Here is an 11,358-nt window from a genome sequence, read left to right on the forward strand (position 1 = left end):
AACTCAGGTTTTCTTGACTCCAGGTCCAGGGCTCTGCCCACCTCTCCACCCAGCTGCCCTGGATAACAAGCACTTGCTAAGTACTTGCTGTGGGTCAGGTACTAAGTGCTGAGGGTCTGCAAAAAACAAATCTAATTGCCATGTAAATGGTGCTTATTATTATAGTTAAACAATGGAGGAAAGCGGATGGTGGCCAATGAAAGGGGACTGCTGTGGGGTAAGGCACTCTCTCCTCTTGCCTGCAGGAAAGGTCCTACCGACTCTAAAAGGCAGCAGATATAATTATGAATCATAGGATCTGTGTCAAGTGTGACCAGCTACTCACCAGGAGAGGAGAAGCAGAGGTAAGGTCATGGAGCTGATGCCTATAAACTTGGGCCAGCCTCTTCATTCTGCACACGCAGGTTTATCCACCTGGTAATTGGAAGTCTTTCAGAGTTAAGGTACTATAGGAGAAATATTTCTCTGTTTTAATGATGATGACAAAATGAGAACTCACATTTACATAGCGCTTCAAAGTTTACAAAGTGCTTTACAAATGTGGTCTCACTTTATTCTCACAAGAATCCTGGGAGGTGGGCACCGTTATGATCTTCATTTGTCAAATAAGGATAAAACGGAAGCAGGCAGAGAAGAGGGGTTGTATGACTTGCATGTATGATCACACAGCTCCCGAGTATGTGCCAGGATTCATTCTGATGAGGGTGCAGCTTCTTAAAGAGACGGAGGGTTTGGCAGGAACCAAGCTGTCTAGAATTACACCCCTGGCAGGGAGATATTGAGCCAGAGGGTTTTAATTGCCACCCACTCAACATTCTGGGGATGTGGATACATGAACAGGTGGTTCTGTGGAGTCAGCATGTGGCCCTCTGAGACCAGGCATATAATGATGAATCAAGCTTTGCTCTGTATGTGTTGCTATTTGGGCATGAGTCATGGTCTGTGCTTTGAAGACTCCAAAGATAGAGAAGATCTAACAGGGTGGATCTCAAAGGTTGGGCCATGATATTTTGGATGTTGTTGTAGATAAAAGAAAATTTGAATATAAATCATTTTAATATAACTCTTACCTATCATACATAGAATGTTAAGCATAATATTCACAAAATAAATAAAACTAACACATTGACTGAGCTGTATGACCCTGGGCAAGTCACTTAATCTGTTTCCCTCATTTTCCTTAACTGTAAAATGTGGATAATAATAGCACCTACCTCACAGAATTGTTGTGTGAAACAAATGAAATATTTTTAAAACACTCAGCTCAGTGCCTGGCATACAGTAAGCACTTGATAAATGTTCATTTCCTTCCTTCCTGTTTTACATACGTACTAATCTCATAGCATATACCTTGAACTCACAGAGCCATCAAATATTTATTAGGCCCTTACTATATGAAAATTACTGGAAATATGAAGAAAGGCAAAAACACTGTCCCTATCCTCAAGGAATTCACATTCTAATGGGAAAGACATGTAAATAAGTAGGTACACGAGTTTTAACAGTAGATACAGGGATAGTCCTCACGTGGTTCCATTCCTAAATCTCTTTATTCCCTACCCTTTTTGTCAATGGAGATTTATTAAACCACAGCCTCTTATATCCTCAGTGAGCTCATTTTTCCAGCCTAGTTGCAATATAACGGCCCCTCAATTCATTACAGTTTCCTTACCTGCTGCTTTATGAAATTTATATTAAATTAAAAGTTAGGAATAAAATAACAATAACCAAGAGCCCCCTGAAAGGACAATTCTGAGCATTTAGGCAGAGATTTGGCTGTCTGCCTTATTTTAAATTTAATTTAAATTTATGTTTATCTCTAGCTATTCCTGTTCTCTTTTTTGTTGAAGCAAAATTCAAGTTACCAGGAACATTTGGGCAAAGAAATAAGCAGAGTGTGTTCCAGTGCCTGTTAATGGACAGACGCTGGAAGGAAAGCTGGGAGAAGAGTAAACCTTTTCTTAGAACTTCCCTCAGTCCTTAAAGTGATAGGTAAAACTGGAGGCTTTGATTGGAGTCTTCTGCTTCACGATGCCTGCAAGGCCAAAAGGCCCTCCTGTCTCACTCCCTTCTCTTTTATAGATGGTTCAGTTCATTCAATTTTTGTTTTCTTCTTTTTCTCATTCCATCTGTGCCTCATATTCTTTCTGGCTTGGCTCATTAAATACTAAGAAAAGGATTGGGAACTGATTCCATTGCGCCTTCTACTGTTTGGGTTTTGAGGTCCTCATCATTTCCTCTCAGTCTGTGAGAACCATTTAGTGCCCAGTATTTGTCCAAACTGTGTGTGTCTCTTAAAAAACTCCAGGGAATGACTCAATTCTACCTTCTGACCTGAAGAACATGATAGACTCAAACTGATTCTCAGGCCTAAGATGAGAATGTTTGTCCTGCATATGTTTGTTCCATGAACTACAAATCCCAGGATGCTAGTCAGTTCTCAAATTTCTCATCATGTATCCAAGATATATGCAGAGTAGATGGAAGGTAATCCTAGATTAGAAGGCATTAGCATCCTCCCGCAAAAGGTGGGACTTGACCTGAGTCTTGCAGGAGGTCAGGGAAATCAATAAAAATGGCTTATCTAGAAACTACATGTGAACCTCACAACTCTCCAATAGCATTGCCAATATCTATGTCCAGTGGGAGTGATTCTTCAAGAAAAAAAAGTTTGAGAACCACTGATCCAAGGACTCCCAACCAAACTTGCCCAGGCCGTCCAAACTCACAGAGGTTTTATCAGTATATTTTTTAAAATTAATAATTTGTAATGAGAATTGCCTTTTTCCATTAGGAGAAACCATTTCCATTGGGAGAAATGTAATGTGTCATGGTATTAAGACCAGAGGTTTGTTTGGGGGAGTGCCTGGAAATCAGAGCCAGGAAGGGTCCTCAGAAGGTTGACCCCAATTACTAGTTCTCTGTCTTTAAAACAGGGGACACTGACCCCTTTGGTAGCCTGGTGGAGCCTCTGGACCCTTTCCCAGAATAATGTTAAATAATTTAAGGGAATGTTAAATTTCTGTTAGTGAGTTAGTAAAAATGATGATTGTCATTTTTTCTCCATCTAAATTCGTGAACTTCCTGAAGTCTATCCATGAACCTTTAAGAGGTCAATGGACCCCAGGTCAGAAACTGCTGCCTTAAACAGTTTGGATAGATCTGATGACAGTGCTTCCTTGGGTACATATCCTTCTCCCAGGAAACCCTGAAGACAGCTCCACCTTTCATAGTGAGCTATCCTTTTAGTTCCTAATACCGATTCATTATTTCTAGGGAGCCTGTAGAATTTGTGGTCTTGCTTTCTTTTTCATTGGATTTTTTCAGTTCATTTTCTCCTACATGATACTATTTCTTCAATGTACTGTGACCTTTCCTGGTGCCCCTGCTCATTGTTCCTTCTTTCTTTATGAGCCTCCCTGCTGGTTTTTTCAACTTGGCAGCTCAACAGATGCCCAGGCTTTCTTCTTTTTAGCCTTTTTGCTTTCTGTCCCTTCCCTTTTGATAAGGTAGCTTGTATCAAGTTTCTTCACAGCCTAGCCCCTCTCCTAGCCTCAGCTGGGAGTTCCATTTCTCCCCCAGCTTTCTCAGTTGGCATCCTTGCTTACCCTTTCAGTTCTGATTAGAGTAGGTAGTAATGTTTTTTAGTAATACCATGAAGCCCCATCCCTGTTTCATATAGTCAAAAAAGCTGGTCTTTGTCTACCTGGGGGTGTTTAATGAACCCCAGGCATCCATTCTTGGATTCCCAGGGTTGCCTCACTCCCCACTAGGAAGGTCTTTGTCACTGTTGAAAAGGAAAAGTCCCTGTCCCCTCTGGCCAAAGACTGACTGGCCTTGGCTTCAGTTCCACTTGTGCCCCAAATGCAAAGCAAAGGAAGGACTGCTCCTTTGCAACTCAGTGCTATATTTGAGTGTGGGGGAAGAGGGTGAAAAGTGCTTATAAGCCATGGGATTTTTCAAATAATACAGCTTCCTGGAAGGTGAATTTCCATAGCCCAGTCATACTACAGAGTATGGCTTGGCTCTGCCAAGAATGATTTCCCATGCTCTGGTTTGATCCTTTTAGCTGAGTCCAAGTCCCTAAGGTGCTGGCAAAATAGATGCTACTGGGTGGAACGTAATGAAAAAGAAGGTATAGAATTGAAATCTAAGGGCCTGAGCTGAGGCACCATTTTCTATCTATTAAAATGGGAGCCAGGAGCTCAGTATTTAGGCAGAAGGCAAAAACCAGGGCTGCTAGGGTCAAGACAAGCAGAAGGTCACCAACCAGGCAGCCCAATGAGGATCAGGCAAACACTTGGTGTTAGACAGTAGTATGTTTAGTGGGGACAATCTTAGGACAGTGTTGAGAACAGCCTTACCAGGGAATCTACAGAAAGCGAAAAGCAAGATTAGGTGATCAGAGAATTTAGAACATGAGGGGACTTCGGAGTACACCTATCATTTTACAGCTAAGAAAATTAAGGTCCAGAGAGTTGTCAGATGCTAGTTCTGTCTCTTATTTCCTGTGTGATTTTGTGTAAGTCAATTAACCCCTCTAGACCTCAGTTTCCTCACCTGTAAATTGAGTGGCCTAGACTATCTAACTGCCAAGGGCCCTTCTAACTCTCACCCTATAATTCTATTGTGACAGTGGCCTGGCAATGAGCCCAGGCCTTATGAACAGGCATCACTGTGCTCAGCTAATGCAATTTCCCACATGGAGGAGGCTTGCCTCCAGGAGAATCATGCTGATTTGCAATGAAAGTGCATTGGAGAGATTTGGAGTTTGCATAGACATTCTTGAACTGAGCTACCAAATACATAGTAAGGAGGAGCCTCTTTGATTGGCTGTAGAGGCTGAAGTGGGGGTACATTCAGGAGGCACTAGTCAACTAGAACCTTATCTTGTTTGATTGACTTCCTGCTATCAGCATTCTGGGAGAGAGAGAGAGAGAGAGAGAGAGAGAGAGAGAGAGAGAGAGAGAGAGAGAGAGAATATACTGTAAAGAGTCTTTAGGTCCTCTCCATCTGAGGCCAACTTGTGGCCCATCAATCTAAGCCTTGGTTCTTTGCCTTGGCATTTATTTGTTCTTTATTTTAGGCAAAGGCAACTGGAGATGTCTATAACCTTACAAACTTCAAGAGATCTGGAGGTCAAACTACCAGAAATCCAGGTGTCCAGGAGTTGATTTTTGTAGCCAGGACAACATTAATAGTCCAAGGATGAAGAGTGTACCTTCCAGACCAAGCCCAGTGGTAGGTGAGACCAGGACTCACCCAACAGTGATGCAACATCACTGGATATGAACTTGGTGGGACCAAAGATACATAGAAGCTTCATTTAGTTGGAGCGTATTCTTTCCATACCAAGGTCACATGGGAAAACATGTTCTTAGTGTGTTAAGGAGAAATATTCTGGCTATATCTTTAAAGGAAATATCCTTTTGTAAAAACTAATTGATGTTAATTTGTCAAATGTAATTGAGGCACTACTCCCTATGGCTAACAGTATTCACTGAGGCCAACTTACTATAGGAGGGACCACATTGGAATGGAGGCTCAAACTAATAGCATTAGAGAAGAAATAATCCCAGTGCCTCAGTCAGACCCTCCTCCCCACCCCAGCATCCTGGAAGGGAGAGCAGAGGTCTAACTCTGTCCTAGAGAGAGGTCAGAGAATATGTGACATATAATGATCCCATGAAGGTCACACAGGAAGTGACCTTATGCCACTGGGAAGTACAGGGCACTAGTAATAACAAGGACCTTGAGAAATGAGATCATTCTCTGCTCTGCGCTGCTCCAGAGCATTTCAGGTTTCCTGTTGAGGCATGTTCCCAAACCAACGTAAGCAGCCAGGCCTGGAATGTAGGAAGAGGCCACTGGAGCACCAGGCCAATGTAGGCATCTAAAAACTTCAGGGAGGAAGATAAGGGAAAATGTCCCCAAAAGGAGGCAGGTCCACACCAGGATTAAAAACGTGCACTGAGACCCATGATCTTAGGCAGTCTGAAGCCTTCTGACCATAGTTTGAAGCTTTGCAGGAGCTGTTTATGCGGAGAGAAGCTAAAATAATCTGAAGCTTTTCAGAGAATGAAGGGAACATCTTTGAGAATCTGAATTGCTTTTCCTTCCAACTAACCCTACAGGAAAGAGCACCTATTGATAAAAGTAGCAAGTAACATTGTTATCAGTTTAAACAGATACAACCTCTCCTTTCCCTTTCTCCAGGATTAAAAGTGCAAATTGCTTGATGTAGTAACAATTTATTACAACATAATCATGTTTCTACTTGCTGATAAAATAATAAAATGTTTATACAGGTTTATTTAGAAGTGAAAATAGTAGGGCTTTCTTCAAACGTTTCCATCTGCTCCAGAGTTGGTGGTCAAATTGAAGAGAAACCGAGCCATTTCTGGGAGAGTAAAATTTCAGACATGACCCATAATGTATACTTGGCATTGATTTTTATAGAAATATCAAGTAATGATGCAGATCAAGCCCCATTAATCCCTCTTCTCTGCTCTCTCTTCCCCCTCTCCCAAATCACATTAACAAGAGTGCTAGGAAAACCTTATTTCAATTAACTACAGAAACATTGGTTTTATGCTGGGAGCTTTACGGGTCCCTGGGGTAAATTCATCTGTTTCATAGGTCAAATGAAGGGCATAGAGCTTCCCTGGCTATATTGGAATTTTACTGTAATGCATTTTGTTCACTGGTTCCCATTGGTATAATCTGAGCTGGGGGCCAGGGATAGGAATGGGAAGGGGTTCCTTTTCTGTATGATGTATCAGGTGAAGCACTCTGTTTGACAAGCAAAATATAGGCTATCTTCACACAGCACAGAGAAGTGGGGAGAATGATGGGCTTGGTTTCAGAGTCCACCTCTGACAATCACTCTATGACCATGGGCAAGTCATTCACCTTCAGTGAACTTCAAGCAGCTGTCTAAGATTAGAAGCTACAGATGAGATACCAGGAGTCCCCAACCTATTGGGACATTGTTGTATTCACTGCCTACGCAGACCTAGCTTCCTTTTCAACGTGGTCTAGTAAGTGCCCAGGATCCCCTTTGGGGAACCTTAGAAGGCTATCTGTCAGCTTCTGCTGCTGATCATGAATCCTAGAATCTTGAAGAGATCTTGCAGATCGTTAAGTCTGACTTCTATCCCAATATCCTCAACATGTTCAAAAGGGTGAACAATAATGAATGCCCAGTCCACTCTGTGAAGATGTTAGAGTCATAGATTCATCATTGTTCCAGAACTGGAAGGGGCCTCAAAGGTCATTTAGTCTACCCTCCACCCCCTCTTTACAGATGAGAACTCTCTAATCCAGGGATATTAAGAGACATGTCTGAGGTCACAGAGGTTGTAAGCATGAGAGGTAAGCTTTGAAGCCAAGTCCTCCACAGCTGAGGCTCTTTCCACTCACTATGCCAATAACCATTGTGTCATAAAGGCAGAGGAAGACCGTACTGGATTTGGCCTAGAATAGTCTACTGATGACGCTTTCCCAAAGTCCTCCTCCAGTGCTTCCCATGATCTGCAGAAGTCCCTGCTTTCTTCAAGGTCCTGCTGACAAAGTGCAAGCCCTGGCAAGTTCTCTGGTGCTGGAAAGACTTGGAGTATGGCTTCAGTGGAAGGCTGATAGCTGAGGACCTGCTGGATGACCATGGAGAGATTCATCACGAGCAAGTTGATGGTGAATTCTTTGGCTATGGCAAATCATGAATCAAAATGACAGAGAAGGTTCTCAGGCCCACGTACTGATGCCACTCTGTCATTTCCAGACAACCCTTCACAATCTCACTCACACAGACACTGCTTTACTATAGACTCTCTTTTATCTTGTCACTTGCCATCACTACCACTCCAATCCATCCTCCACTCAGCTGCCAAAGTGATATTCCTAAAGCAAAGATCTGAATACTTCTCCTCACTACTTGTTAAATTTCAGTGGCTCCTGATACCTCCAGGATAAAATGTGTGGCATTTGAAGCCCTTCACAAGCTCATCTCTTCCTACCTTCTCAATCTGTTTACATATTACTCCCCTCCGTGTCGTCTGTGACCCGGTGACACTGGATGACTTGTTCTTCCCCAAATATGACACTCCATCTCCCACCTTCATGCTTTTGTAGAATTCTCCCCCAAGCTTGGAATGCTTCTCCTGTTTCTCTGCCCCCCCCACCTCCTCCAAGAGGTCTTTCCTGGCCTCCCCACTGCTGGTGCCTTTCCTCTGAGATTACCTTCCATGAGCTTTTTATATATTTTGTATGTATATACTTTGCATATTATTTCCCCCCGTACCTGGAACACAGTAAGTGCTTAATAAAAGTTACCGTTTGTCCTTTATTCTTGAAGAAGACCATGACATCAGGGAGGTGATGCCATGACTTGCAAGTGAATTGGATTTAAGTGTGGGAGGGCTGAGCAAAGTCACCAAGCTCACTTCCTCCTGGGAAGCCATCTACGCAGGATAGATATCAGGATGACTAGAGTTGGCAGTGTATCAAATGCATATTGACCAACTGCCTCTATCCACACATCGTCAGTGAAGGAGTGGGATGCCTTCTGATGAAATTTGTCCTTCCTTCAGAGGAATGAGCTCTGCTTGGGTGCAAATGACCCTTGTGCCAGGGTAGGAATCAATGTCATTTGAGGATGTGGTTGTGAAATTTACTTGAGTGAAATGAAGTCATTTGGACTCTTCTCACAAGGAGTTACATGGAAATGTGATGCTGGAGACTACAGGAACCTGTTCTGACTGGACTTGTTTCTAAATAGAATATATTCAATTAGCTGAAGTTAGGGGGATCCTAGAGGGGAAAGTCCCAAGAAGTAGCTCTTCAGTGATTTGTAATATATGTTCATATTGTCATTTGCAAAAAGGGTATAGCTATCTATCTAGGATAATCCATTATGACCAAGTTGGATTCATACCAGAGATGCAATGATGATTCAATGCTTGGCAGATATTTGGAGGCCTGAGTATCTCAACCATTTGTCATCTCTCTCTAACTAGTCAACTACTGACTCTTGCCTTTGACTTTTAGGCAAGGCTAGGGACTTTCTAAATTCCTTGTTGTTGCTCACACAAACCCTTCTTCACCAACGCTCTCTTCTTTCACTTCTTGTGCAGTGAATGATTATCATTGCTCTTGTGAAGGATGTGACAAATCTATTATTCTATGGGTCTTCTCAGGATCTCTCTGATTCACAGTTGTAGGTTGCTTAGGGAGAAACTCCCCCTCTTGGCCATTCTCTTCTCTTCACACCCACACATACAAGTCCTATTCCATTCCATGATCCTATCCCACTCCACTTAGATTTATTTTTTAATGTATATTTTGTTTCCACTCAAGAGGAAAAAGCTTCTTGAGGGCATGGACTGCTTAATTTTTGTCTTTGCATCTCTACTGTCTAGTACTTGGAACACAGTAGGTACTTAATAAATGTTTGTTAAATGAATGATGAATGACAATGACAGAAAAAGCAGAGAGTACTAAGAACCAACAAGTTTTTATACTGTCTCATTATTATACCCTAATTTCAACTAGTGGTATTGAAAATGTATGATTTTTGTCCAGTGGCTAATGATGTGATAACTCAGCTCAGTAATGGGAGTCATGTGAACAATGACAAAAAGTGAAGGCAGAGGGCAAAGGTAAGTTGTGGATAAGCAGAAGAATGATGTGCAGATTCTTCTTAGATAAATATATTCAATGGCTGAGTTGGTTCTTTATGCACCAAAAGAAACATTTCATGGTACTCTTGGTCACCTCACTTCACAGTGCTCATTATTATTATCATTATGGAGATAATTATAGCCTGTATATCAACATCCGTTACAGAGGATGAAGAAGGAAAAAAATTATGTTAAGAACTTCATGTGATCCTTTAAACCAAGTCAATACTTTGTTACTCGATGACATCCAAGCAAAAATGAGCTCAGGAGAAGATGGTGAAAAATGCGTTTTAGAATCAAGGAACAAAAAAACCTCATTTCTAGATATCATGGGTATTTTATTATAAAAATCAGTAGGTAGAAGTTGTAAATGGTAAAGCAGCCCCGAGAAGACAAAGACAGAAATACCCTGTTGATGAAGCCACAAACTGGTCACCTCTAGAAAACAATCTGCAAGAAAAGTCACTGTCTTGCTCATGTCTTTGACTCAGAGACCCCACTGTTGGGCAAATGCCTCAAGAAAGTCCATGACAGAAGGAAAAGTTTTCAACATACCAAAATATTAACAACTGTACTTTCTTGGGCTAGCTGAGACTCTAGAAACAAAGTGGTTGACCATTAGAGAGGAATAACTAAACAAATTGTGGTATATACATATAATGGAGCATTACTGTACCAAAGTAATGATAAATATGAAGAATTCATAGAAATATGAGAAGACCTGTATGAACTCAAGCAATGTGAAGTAAGCAAAACTAGGAGAACAGTATACATAATGCTTACAACAACGTAAATGAAACAGCACTAAAATTAAGCCATGATATATATTGGTAATGACCAATCTTGGCTCCAGAAAAGATACAGAAATGCACTTTATATTTATTTTGTTGGAGAGGTAAGGGACTATGGGTACAAAATGATATATAAACTGTCAGAAATCTCTGTGTCAGTTGGTTTGCTTAATCATTTTTCTTTGTTTCAAGGGAAGGATCACTGAGTAGGGTGAAGTGGAGAGGATATCCAGATATGATGGTAATGTAAAAAAAATAAAAGGCACCAATAAAGCTTAGAAAAGAAAGGAGTCAGAAGGTTTTGGATATCTGAGAACCCAGCAATATCACAAAACATGAAATTTACTATATGCCAACAGATAGAAGACTACTTACCGATATGAGAGATAATTTAGAAGCAGTTGTCTCAGTGTAGCTGTTAGATCCTTTACTGGTTAAGGGAAAAAAGTCCAAATTAATGAATAAGTCAACAAATATTCATTAAGCATTTATTATATTCCAGGCATTGTGGTAGGTGGTAGGGACATACCCCCATACACAATGTTTGCCCTCAAGAAGTTTGTTATCTATTGGTGGAAACAAAATGTATACATATAAACATATAGAAAATATATACAAAGTAAATATGAGATAATTTTGGGTGGATGAGTAGGCACTACCAGCTACAGGGATTAGGAAAATCAATACGAAATTTAGATGATAAAGAGAAGGCACAATATGCCATTATAATAACTTTGCTTACAGAGGTCAAAAATAGAAATAAAAGTTATATATATACAGGGATAGATAGATAGTAGCAAAGAATTAGAAACAAAGTAGGTGTACATCAATTATGAAATGGCCAAACAAAATATGATATATGAATGAAATGAAATATTACATGTTAAGAA

The sequence above is a fragment of the Notamacropus eugenii genome, chromosome 3, assembly GCF_028372415.1.
Source record: "Notamacropus eugenii isolate mMacEug1 chromosome 3, mMacEug1.pri_v2, whole genome shotgun sequence".
NCBI classification, from domain to species: domain Eukaryota; kingdom Metazoa; phylum Chordata; class Mammalia; order Diprotodontia; family Macropodidae; genus Notamacropus; species Notamacropus eugenii.